Below are 13,402 nucleotides of genomic sequence, written 5' to 3' on the forward strand. Positions count from 1 at the left end.
CAACACATTTTGCCTGATGTGGACCATAAGTGGACATTGTTCAGGTGGTCGGGAATGGGATTCCAGAGATGGACTTTGCCAGAGTTGACAAAAATGTGGTGGGACCGCCCTCCACCACCATCTGCAGCTCAGTAGAGATGGAGAGGTACTTTGCCTGTCCTCTGCTGCTCTGGATGCCCAGGAAGCTCTGGCAGGTAAAGCTGTATTGCCCGCGTTCTGTGTAGTAGGAAGGTCATCAGTTGGAACATATGGTTCCTTACACTGTTCCACGCAAATACACTGGTAATGGCAATATCATTTAAATGTAATTGACAATCTAATGCAGCTTTTATATTTAATACAAACAGCAACACATTTCTCTTTGTGAAATGTTATTATAGAATTATTCTATTCTCAGTCTGGGTATTCTCATATATTTATGTCTTTTTTTTTCTTTAGGGGAGCTGACAGGTTTGGAATACCTCTTTGATCAGACTGGTTTGGTGTTGCAGGATTACAAGGCTGCCATTGAGGAACTGGAGACAGGTGATCCTGATGTCCAAGGGGAGAATGATGAGGGCTTTGTGGAGTTTGTGGAATTTCAGGACCTGACAGTTCCAGTGCTGGAGACAGCCCTGCCTCTTGTTGGCACCTTTCATCCTACTCCCACCCCCTCTACCAGCATCCAGTCCACAGCTGCATCAGTCAGTCCCCTGTCCTCCACTCCTGTACGGGCTACTCCACCACCTGGGCCTCTGTCCTCCACACTTGTGCTCGTCAGTCCCCTGTCCTACGTTCCTGTTCGGGCTAACATTACTCCTTAGTCCATGGACCATAAATGTTCTTTTTAAAGTGTGATTTGGCTCTGGCAGTCAAAACAGCCAAATACTCCATCTAAAGGATTGGGATAGTGAAATGTTTTGTTGTTTCAGCTCTGTACTCCAGCACTTTGGATTTGCAATGATACAAAGTGCAGACTGTCAGCTTTAATTTGAGGGTATTTTCATCCATATTACAGCGCACTTTATTACAGTACGTTTTGTACATAGTCCCCCACTTAAGTGGAACCAAAAGTATTGGGATAAATTCACTTATGTGTATTAAAGTAGTCAAAAGTTTAGCATTTGGTCCCATATTCCTAGCACGCAATAATTACATCAAGCTTGTGACTCTACAAACAGTTGCTCTTTGTTTTGGTTGTGTTTGAGATTATTTTGTGCCCAATAGAAATGATTGATAAATAATGTATTGTGTCATTTTGGAGTCACTTATTGTAAATAAGAATAGAATATGTTTCTAAACACTTCTACATTAATGTGGATGCTACCAGGACTACGGATAGTCCTGAGGAATTGTGATGAATGATAAAGTTAGCTGCACAAATATCATACCCCCAAGACATGCTGTATGACAAGGGCTATGTTGAGAGGTACAGTGGGGGAAAAAGTATTTGATCCCCTGCTGATTTTGTACATTTGCCCACTGAAAGGATCAGTCTATCATTTTAATGGAAGGTTTATTTGAACAGTGAGAGACAGAATAACAACAAAAATATCCAGAAAAATGCATGTCAGAAATTTTATTAATTGATTTGCATTTTAATGAGGGAAATAAGTATTTGACCCCCTTTCAATCAGAAAGATTTCTGGCTCCCAGGTGTCTTTTATACAGGTAACGAGCTGAGATTAGGAGCACACTCTTAAAGGGAGTGCTCCTAATCTCAGTTTGTTACCTGTATAAAAGACACCTGTCCACAGAAACAATCAATCAATCAGATTCCAAACTCTCCACCATGGCCAAGACCAAAGAGCTCTCCAAGGATGTCATGGACAAGATTGTAGACCTACACAAGGCTGGAATGGGCTACAAGACCATCGCCAAGCAGCTTGGTGAGAAGGTGACAACATTTGGTGTGATTATTCGCAAATGGAAGAAACACAAAAGAACTGTCAATATCCCTCGGCCTGGGGCTCCATGGAAGATCTCACCTCGTGGAGTTGCAATGATCATGAGAACGGTGAGGAATCAGCCCAGAACTACACGGGAGGATCTTGTCAATGATCTCAAGGCAGCTGGAACCATAGTCACCAAGAAAACAATTGGTAACACTATGCCGTGAAGGACTGAAATCCTGCAGCGCCCGCAAGGTCCCCCTGCTCAAGAATATATATACATGTGTAACAGTGTAGGTTCCGTCCCTCTCTTCGCCCCAACCCGGGCTCGAACCAGGGACCCTTGCACACATCAACAACTGACACCCACAAAGCATCGTTACCCTTCGCGCCACAAAATCCGCGGCCCTTGCAACGCAAGGGGAAACCCTACTTCAAGTCTCAGAGCGAGTGACGTCACTGATTGAAATGCTATTAGCGTGCACCACCGCTAACTAACTAGCCATTTCACATCGGTTACACATGCCCGTCAGAAGTTTGCCAATGAACATCTGAATGACTCAGGACAACTGGTGAAAGTGTTGTGGTCAGATGAGACCAAAATGGAGCTCTTTGACATCAACTCAACTCGCCGTGTTTGGAGGAGGAGGAATGCTGCCTATGACCCCAAGAACACCATCTCCACCGTCAAACATGGAGGTGGAAACATTATGCTTTGGGGGTGTTTTTCTGCTAAGGGGACAGGACAACTTCACCGCATCAAAGGGACGATGGGCGGGGCCATGTACTGTCAAATCTTGGGTGAGAACCTCCTTCCCTCAGCCAGGGCATTGAAAATGAATCCTGGATGGGTATTCCAGCATGACAATGTTCCAAAACACACGGCCAAGGCAACAAAGGAGTGGCTCAAGAAGAAGCACATTAAGATCCTGGAGTGGCCTAGCCAGTCTCCAGACCTTAATCCCATAGAAAATCTGTGGAGGGAGCTGAAGGTTCGAGTTGCCAAACGTCAGCCTCAAAACCTTAATGACTTGGAGAAGATCTGCAAAGAGGAGTGGGACAAAATCCCTCCTGAGATGTGTGCAAACCTGGTGGCCAACTACAAGAAACGTCTGACCTCTGTGATTGCCAACAAGGGTTTTGCCACCAAGTACTAAGTCATGTTTTGCAGAGGGGTCAAATACTTATTTCCCCCATTAAAATGCAAATCATTTTATAACATTTTTGACATGCGTTTTTCTGGATTTTGTTATTCTGTCTCTCGCTGTTCAAATGAACCTACTATTAAAATTATAGACTGATCATTTCTTTGTTAGTGGGCAAACGTACAAAATCAGCAGGGGATCAAATACTTTTTCCCCCCACTGTAACTTGCAAGTAAGCATTTCATTGCACTGTTTACACCGCACTGTATTCTGTATATATGATTAATAAAATTGGATTTGATTTGATTTTTGACAGTAAGGATGCTTTCCATTTCAACAGACATAGTTCTAAAAGAGAGTACACCAGGGCTATATCTCTGGACAAATTTGGCCAGGAGGGCTGTACTGCTCAGAGTTGGCAACCCAGCAACAAGGCACACTTGTTGGGTCAACATGAGATGCAGTTCAGCCTTTAGAGGAAGCGGACCTTCAAGTAGGTTGTTGAAAATGCTCTGTAGTATGCTGGGTATTTGGTGGCATTGATGAAGAGTGATGCAAAAAAACATGCTCCCAATCAGATGACTTTGTAGGAGTCCCACCCTCCAGCATCCATTCCACACCTCTAACTGCATCAGTCCTCTGCTCCTGTACGGACTACTCCACCACCAGCCGGGTCTCTGTCTGTGGCCTTGACACCTGTGCCTGGCTGGACCTCTGTTCATGATCTCCACACCTGTGCCCGGCTGGGCCTCTGTCCGTGCCCGACACCTATGCTCGGCTGACACCCAGTCAGCCCTGTCCTCTGCTCCTTACGGACTAGGCATTCTGATGGAACCAGCGATCAGGTGCTGTCCATTTTCAGTTAATTATATATAATTGTAATTATTTGTGTTCAATTGTTTGTCCCTCTGGTGTCCAAAAGTATCCTCCCCTTAAATCACTAAGGGCACAAAAGCCCTTAGCTGAATTCTCTAAGTACATTTTGATCAATTAATGTCAGTCTTTGAATGCTCCATTGTATAAACTATTTAATTTTCCTGCTTGTGTGCCTTGTGCACAGATTTCAAACAATTAGGGTATATTTGTCATTCTCACGTCTTCCTCCAATTCTGTGTCTTCAATTACTTCCTGATTTACAATCAAAACAATTTCGCCAACATAACGTTTTCGATGTGAACTTGATATTACATTTATAAATTAATCAATTTCTCTTATTTGAGATGAACAAGATTTAACTCCTGTGGTGTTTAAGCTTAACACATTTAGGCTACCTTTCTATAAATTGGAATCCTGAAGAGGGTGAGCGGTTTGACAAAAAGAGACAGGTTTTCATAATAAAAAGTTATGGATGATTATGACAGATTTACAGGCTAAGAGGAACGAGGATTGTCGGAAGAAGCCCGAAACTTTTCTACTCTCAGATTGTCACGGTAAGGAAAATAAAGCATTAAAAACGATTCAAGGCTAAATACAGCAGCCGTTTTTTTCGATACATGGTCGGCATCGGCGAGTATGTTCATTCTTGGTAGAAAATGCCTCCCGAATTCGCTACACTCTTTAATTCTTGGTGTCGCAACCCCGACTGGTGAGCAACCGAGGTAAAGGCAGTTACAAGTTGGATATTCGACGGATATTCGCCTGTAGTTTTCCTTACCTCCACCAACAGTTAGGGACCGTCAACATGGTGACAAATCAAAAAATTTCAATAGCTATTTAACCATTACTCCTAAAATTCTTTCAAAACTGGTTCTAGCTAAGCTGATGGCATAGACACACATTGCACACATTTGTTTTGTCAATTTACATCTCGCACAATTTTAAATGATTTATTTACATTTTTGAATTTTAATAGCTCATTGGTCATATGACCTACTGGACTCGAACAAGGTTCAGAATGTCAACTGACTATCCTTCTATATTGCACACCCTTTAGTTTGTCCATTTTCATCTCACATGTTTTTACATGCATTTTTCTAAATGTAAATTTCAATAGCTCCTTGGTCATGTGACCTAGTGACTTCAATCAAGGTTCAGTATGTCCACTGACATATACAGGCCACATTTGTATGCTGTTTTCCTTATCACTATAATCTAGTAGTAATTTAGTAGTAGAGGTCATTTCCTTTATGCTCCATTCTACACACAGCCTAGATTATAGGCACTGAACCATTTACAGGACAATAATAAAAGTAGCATATAGGATCCAACCCTATCACAGAGTGAATAAATGTAGAGCGTTTGTAGACTTTAAGAAAAAAGATTAAGTGACAGTTTCATCAGTACGTGCTTAAAGAAAGTCATATCACAAAGATCACAGATGACAGTGCCCATCAAATCTATGATAATAGAGAATGAATTGTAAGCAGCAAAGTGTGTTTGTCAAAATAATATCTGAAAATGTCAGTTGTTGAACATAATACTTCTATTTGCAATAGCAATTTATGATATATGCAGTTGAGGAATATTCCATGTACCAACACTACATGGAAGACAGACATAAGACATTCCCACATACAGTATTAACATTTTTTATTTATTTTATTATTTCACCTTTATTTAACCAGGCAAATAAAGGTTCTCATTTAGAACTGCGACCTGGCCAAGATAAAGCAAAGCAGTGTGACACAAAAAACAACACAGAGTTAAACATGGAATAAACAAACGTACAGTCAATAACACAACAGAAAAGTCTATATACAGTGTGTGCAAATGAAGTAAAATTAGGGAGGTAAGGCAATAAATAGGCCGTAGTGGCAAAATAATTACAATTTCGCAAATAAACACTGGAGTGACAGATGTGCAGAAGATTAATGTGCAAGTAGAGATACTGGTGTGCAAAGGAGCAAAAAAATAAAAAATATATAAATAAAATAAATAACAATATGGGGATGAGGTAGTTGGATGGGCTATTTACAGATGGGCTATGTACAGGTGCAATGATCTGTAAGCTGCCCTGATAGCTGATGCTTAAAGACAGTGAGGGAGATATGAGTCTCCAGCTTCAGTGATTTTTGCAATTCGTTCCAGTCATTGGCAGCAGAGAACTGGAAGGAAAGGCGGCCAAAGGAAGTTTTGGCTTTGGGGATGACCAGTGAGATATACCTGCTGGAGCGCGTACTACGAGCTCACAGAACAGGGCTCCGGGCAGCCGAGCGGAAATGGAGGAAAACTCGCCTCCCTGCGGACCTGGCATCCTTTCACTCCCTCCTCTCTACATTCTCCTCTTCTGTCTCTGCTGCTAAAGCCACTTTCTACCACTCTAAATTCCAAGCATCTGCCTCTAACCCTAGGAAGCTCTTTGCTACCTTCTCCTCCCTCCTGAATCCTCCTCCCCCTCCCCCCCCCCCCCTCCTCCATCTCTGCGGATGACTTCGTCAACCATTTTGAAAAGAAGGTTGACGATATCCGATCCTCGTTTGCTAAGTCAAACGACACCGCTGGTCCTGCTCACACTGCCCTACCCTGTGCTTTGACCTCTTTCTCCCCTCTCTCTCCAGATGAAATCTCGCGTCTTGTGACGGCCGGCCGCCCAACAACCTGCCCACTTGACCCTATCCCCTCCTCTCTTCTCCAGACCATTTCCGTAGACCTTCTCCCCTACCTCACCTCGCTCATCAACTCATCCTTAACCGCTGGCTACGTCCCTTCCGTCTTCAAGAGAGCGAGAGTTGCACCCCTTCTGAAAAAACCTACACTCGATCCCTCCGATGTCAACAACTACAGACCAGTATCCCTTCTTTCTTTTCTCTCAAACTCTTGAACGTGCCGTCCTTGGCCAGCTCTCCTGCTATCTCTCTCAGAATGACCTTCTTGATCCTAATCAGTCAGGTTTCAAGACTGGGCATTCAACTGAGACTGCTCTTCTCTGTGTCACGGAGGCTCTCCGCACTGCTAAAGCTAACTCTCTCTCCTCTGCTCTCATCCTTCTAGACCTATCTGCTGCCTTTGATACTGTGAACCATCAGATCCTCCTCTCCACCCTCTCCGGGTTGGGCATCTCCGGCGCGGCCCACGCTTGGATTGCGTCCTACCTGACAGGTCGCTCCTACCAGGTGGCGTGGCGAGAATCTGTCTCCGCACCATGCGCTCTCACCACTGGTGTCCCCCAGGGCTCTGTTCTAGGCCCTCTCCTATTCTCGCTATACACCAAGTCACTTGGCTCTGTCATATCTTCACATGGTCTCTCCTATCATTGCTATGCAGACGACACACAATTAATCTTCTCCTTTCCCCCTTCTGATAACCAGGCGGCGAATCGCATCTCTGCATGTCTGTCAGACATATCAGTGTGGATGACGGATCACCACCTCAAGCTGAACCTCGGCAAGACGGAGCTGCTCTTCCTCCCGGGGAAGGACTGCCCGTTCCATGATCTCGCCATCACGGTTGACAACTCCCTTGTGTCCTCCTCCCAGAGTGCTAAGAACCTTGGCGTGATCCTGGACAACACCCTGTCGTTCTCCACTAACATCAAGGCGGTGACCCGATCCTGTAGGTTCATGCTCTACAACATTCGCAGAGTACGACCCTGCCTCACACAGGAAGCGGCGCAGATCCTAATCCAGGCACTTGTCATCTCCCGTCTGGATTACTGCAACTCGCTGTTGGCTGGGCTCCCTGCCTGTGCCATTAAACCCCTACAACTCATCCAGAACGCCGCAGCCCGTCTGGTGTTCAACCTTCCCAAGTTCTCTCACGTCACCCCGCTCCTCCGCTCTCTCCACTGGCTTCCAGTTGAAGCTCGCATCCGCTACAAGACCATGGTGATTGCCTACGGAGCTGTGAAGGGAACGGCACCTCCATACCTTCAGGCTCTGATCAGGCCCTACACCCAAACAAGGGCACTGCGTTCATCCACCTCTGGCCTGCTGGCCCCCCTACCTCTGAGGAAGCACAGTTCCCGCTCAGCCCAGTCAAAACTGTTCGCTGCTCTGGCACCCCAATGGTGGAACAAGCTCCCTCACGACGCCAGGACAGCGGAGTCAATCACCACCTTCCGGAGACACCTGAAACCCCACCTCTTTAAGGAATACCTAGGATAGGATAAAGTAATCCTTCTAACCCCCCCCCCCCCCCCCCTTAAAAGATTTAGATGCACTATTGTAAAGTGGTTGTTCCACTGGATATCATAAGGTGAATGCACCAATTTGTAAGTCGCTCTGGATAAGAGCGTCTGCTAAATGACTTAAATGTAATGTAATGTACGGGTGGGTGTTGCTATGGTGACCAGTGAGCTGAGATAAGGCGGGGCTTTACCTAGCAAAAACGTATAGATGACCTGGAGCCAGTGGTTTTGGCGACGAATATGAAGCGAGGGCCAGCCAACGAGGGCATACAGGTCGCAATGGTGGGTAGTATATGGGGTGATGAAACAGATGGCACTGTGATGGACAGCATCCAATTTGCTGAATAGAGTGTTGGAGGCTGTTTTGTAAATGACATCGCCGAAGTCAAGGATCGGTAGGATAGTCAGTTTTACAAGGGTATGTTTGGCAGCATTAGTGAAGGATGCTTTGTTCCGAAATAGGAAGCCGATTCTAGATTTAATTTTGGATTGGAGATGCTTAATATGAGTCTGGAAGGAGAGTTTACAGTCTAACCAGACACCTAGGTATTTGTAGTTGTCCACATATTCATAGTCAGAACCGTCCAGAGTAGTGATGCGAGGGGGGCGGGCAGGTGCGAGCAGCGATTGGTTGAAGACCATGCATTTAGTTTTACTTGCATTTAAGAGCAGTTGGAGGCCACAGAAGGAGAGTTGTATGGCATTGAAGCTTGTCTGGAGGTTAGTTAACACAGTGTCCAAAGAAGGACCAGAAGTATACAGAATGGTGTTGTCTGCGTAGAGGTAGATCAGAGAATCACCAGCCGCAAGAGCGGATGTATACAGAGAAAAGAGTAGGCCCGAGAATTGAACCCTGTGGCACCCAGATAGAGACTGCCAGAGGTCCGGACAACAGGCCCTCCGATTTGACACACTAAACTCTATCTGAGAAGTAGTTGGTGAACCAGGCGAGGCAGTCATTTGAGAAACCAAGGCTGTTGAGTCTACTGATAAGATTGCGGTGATTGACAGAGTCGAAAGCCTTGGCCAGGTCGATGAATACGGCTGCACAGTATTGTCTTTTGTCGATGGCGATTAGGATATCGTTTAGGACCTTGAGCATGGCTGAGGTGCACCCATGACCAGCTCGGAAACCAGATTGCATAGCGGAGAAGGTACGGTTAGTTAGTTAACTTGGCTTTCGAAGACCTTAGAAAGGCAGGATAGGATAGATATAGGTCTGTAACAGTTTGGGTCTAGAGTGTCTCCCCCTTTGAAGAGGGCGATGACTGCGGCAGTTTTCCAATCTTTGGGGATCTCAGACGATACGAAAGAGCGGTTGAACAGGCTAGTAATAGGGGTTGCAACAATTGCGGTGGATAATTTTAGAAAGAGAGGGTCCAGATTGTCTTGCCCAACTGATTTGTAGGGGTCCAGATTTTGCAGCTCTTTGAGAACATCAGGTTTCTGGATTTGGGTGAAGTAGAAATGGTGGGGGCTTGGGCAAGTTTCTGTGGGGGGTGCAAAGCTGTTGACCAGGGTAAGGGTAGCCAGGTGGAAAGCAAGGCCAGCCATAGAAAAATGCTTATTGAAATTCTCAATAATCGTAGATTTATCGGTGGTGACAGTGTTTCCTAGCATCAGTGCAGTGGGCAGCTGGGAGGAAGTGCTCTTATTCTCCATGGACTTTACAGTGTCCCAGAACTTTTTTGGAGTTTGTGCTACAGGATGCAAATTTCTGTTTGAAAAAGATAGCCTTTGCTTTCCTAACTGCCTGTGTATATTGGTTCCTAACTTCCCTGAAAAGTTGCATATCGCGGGGGCTATTTGATGCTAATGCAATACGCCACAGGATGTTTTTGTGCTGGTCAAGGGCATTCAGGTCTGGAGTGAACCACGGGCTATATCTGTTCCTGGTTCTACATTTTTTGAATGGGGAATGCTTATTTAAGATGGCGAGGAAAGCACTTTTAAAGAATAACCAGGCATCCTCTACTGACGGAATGAGGTCAATATCTTTCCAGGATACCCGGGCCAGGTCGATTAGAAAAGCCTGCTCGCTGAAGTGTTTTTTAGGGAGCGTTTGACTGTGATGAGGGGTTTGACCCATTACGGACGCAGGCAATGAGGAAGTGATCGCTGAGATCTTGGTTGAAGACAGCAGAGGTGTATTTAGAGGGCAGGTTGGTCAGGATGATATCTATGAGGGTGCCCGAGTTTACGGATTTGGGGTTGTACCTGGAAGGTTCCATGATAATTTGGGAGCGATTGAGGGCATCTGGCTTAGACTGTATGATGGCCGGGGTGTTAAGCATATCCCAGTTTAGGTCACCTAACAGTACAAACTCTGAAGATAAGTGTGGGGCAATTAATTCACATATGGTGTCCAGGGTGCAGCTGGGGGCTGAGGGGGGTCTGTAACAAGCGGCAACAGTGAGAGACTTATTTCTGGAAAGGTGGATTTTTAAAAGTAGAAGCTCGAACTGTTTGGGCACAGACCTGGATAGCATAACAGAATTCTGCAGGCTGTCTCTGCAGTAGATTGCAACTCCACCCCCTTTGGCAGTTCTGTCTTGGCGGAAAATGTATACACATACATAGAGGCATTTTTCAGCTATGATTTTACCACTCAGAATCCAGAATGGATATGATAATGTGGCCAGCACAGGATGTAATACACCCTTACAACAATCTACTTTTTGATCTTCTTGACTTCTTATCTGGTAAACTGCTACTTTGTGCCAAGAAAAGAGCCACAATTAGGGGTTAGTGTACTCCAGTAAAAAAGGGATGGTTTAGATTAAAAAGTATTGCCCTGTGTCCCCGTTCATAGGGGCATGAGTGACTAGTCAGTGGTAGAATTGAGTTGGCACTTTATTGGCCCAAACACCCACAGACCCACAAGGTTGAGGTTACTCATGGACAGTAATTCGTTTTTTTTTCTTCTCCATTGATCATCAACAGTCTTCTAACTGTCCAAGAATTCGATCCAAAGTGTTAGGAAATATTTGTTCCCATAAATACAAGGGAGGATGTCTCTCCTCTTACCTCTGGCACTTTAGTCAGACTGACAGACTTTGCACCACAGAGCCAATCAGGAGAGAATACATACAGGTCAAGGGTGCCAATTGAAAGTCAAGGGGTGTGTCTGTGCCTTTTGGATTACTCTCTCTTTACAGAGAACCCCTGTGGTTCAAGTCTGCTCTGCTCTGCGCATGTCTGAAAGTGACAGAGCCAGCAGCCAAGAGAGTTTTTCACAGTATGTCAGTAAAAATTATTACACTTATGAATGTATGTAAAATGCTAATATGTATTAGATCCAGCACAATGGAATAACTAAGACCTGAATTTGAATGCAGCGTGTTCCGATTCCTCCTTCTCTTTCTGTCCAGCAGGGTCAACCAAAAACACTTGGCCTGATGGTTCATGCAGATACTGGGGAAGCAATATAGAAATGTATTGATCCCTTAAATGATTTTACTATTAAATGACCTATATCACAACCCTCATACCTCTTCACAAAAATGTATCTAAATCAATTTTGGAAAAAGGATTTTACGCACAAGACAGGAATTTATTTTTTCAGTTAGAAATAGTAGGCCATGCATCAAATAACTATTTTCATCAGAAAAACAAACCCTCAAATGCACTATTGCATTTTGTAAGTTGTCTGCAGGTGGCTTGTTGTGAATGCACTCAAATATCAAGTCATTATCAGGTTCTGTAAACTGCGTTCTAATACTCAACGTAGAAGGATTTGTCTTAATGTACAGTATATGAAAGTGATGCTATGAAAAGGATTATTTCACGTTCACAAGCTCACTCTGACTGACAAATCACTGCCTATTACTGTGATTAAAAAGAGCATATGAAATATATATTTTTTTCTCCACAGGCCTACCTGTGCACCTTCCTTTAAGCACCTCTGTTCGAACACCTCTCCTGTCCTTGATCCATACCACATACAGCCATTTGCAGATCTTTTCAGTGTCCATGTGAAAGATAGTTATTGCGAGGCTGGGACATTTGTTAACTTCCCCCACATTTTTTTTAACACCCATGTAAAATGAAGGCCTGCAAAGGTTACAGATTTAAGTCTAATAGCATGAGATGAAAGTAGATATGTGTGCGATATGAAGGCATAGTCAGTGGACATTCTGAACCTTGTTTGAGGTCATTAGGTCACATGACCATGGAGCTATTGAACTTTTACATTTGGAAAAATTCATGTAAAATCTTGTGAGATGAAAATGGACAAACTAAAGGGTGTGCAATATAGAAGGGTAGTCAGTGGACATTCTGAACCTTGTTTGAGTCAAGTAGGTCACATGACCAAGGAGCTATTGAAATTCGAATGTAATTTTGTTTTGTACTTTCTTTACGCTCCCTAACTAATTCAACTAGGAATACAAAATGCTGCTCACATTTCCACATTTTTATTAGCTTGGGAAAGCGAATTATTGTCCAAATAGTGAAAATAAGACCTGTGCAATGTTGTGCGCAATTACTCCAACACCATGACACTTATTTGGAGTCTGTGAAAGCTATTGAGGTTTGAAACCGCGAATATCCGTCGAATATCCCATTTGAAACTGCCTTTACCTCGGTTGATGACCAATATCCTTGTCGCAGGAGGACGCAGAAGTAACTCCCCACTATTCATCGTTATTGGGTTCTGTCCATGGTGCGGATCTTATTGCGCGTAATACAATGGGGACCAACTCCTTACTTTTCCACTAAAATAAACCACATTACAATTCACACTTTTTTTTGGCAAGATGGGTTTTAAATTGGAACACCCCCGGATATTTTGTCATTCAAACCCCGCAGTGAGTGAGCTGGTGAATAAAATGTAACCACACACGCTACCACTGTGTTCAATCAGTATAAGCTCCTAAATCCTTCCTTACGCATCATAATGAATGAGGTTTGGTGTGGTCTGGGAACAGATGGATTCTTGATTAAGTTTTTTAATGATGAGAAAGCCTCCTGGCGTGCTAAGCAGTCAGTAGGCCTATCATGTGAAAACTGGTCTCTTGTGCCCTCAGTTGTGGTGTAATTGGGGAAGGACATACCAATCACAAATTTTGCCCACTGGCGACTGCATGCAGATATGATTCCTAACTTGAATGTTTAGTCTATTAGTCTATCAATGATAAGAGGACATCTCTGAAGCCCGGGATGGAATACATTTCAACAGCAGTAAAAGTTATCTTTCTTTTCTTTTTCCACCTCGGACTGTATCTTGTTCAAAGCAAAAGTCTGGAGTGGAGCGATGTGTCACGCGGTTTTTCGTCTCAGTTTTTACACCAAACGAGAGGCGGACTACGGAAGAGAAACAA

This window comes from Salmo salar, chromosome 13 (genome assembly GCF_965601325.2).
Source record: "Salmo salar chromosome 13, fSalSal1, whole genome shotgun sequence".
NCBI lineage: Eukaryota > Metazoa > Chordata > Actinopteri > Salmoniformes > Salmonidae > Salmo > Salmo salar.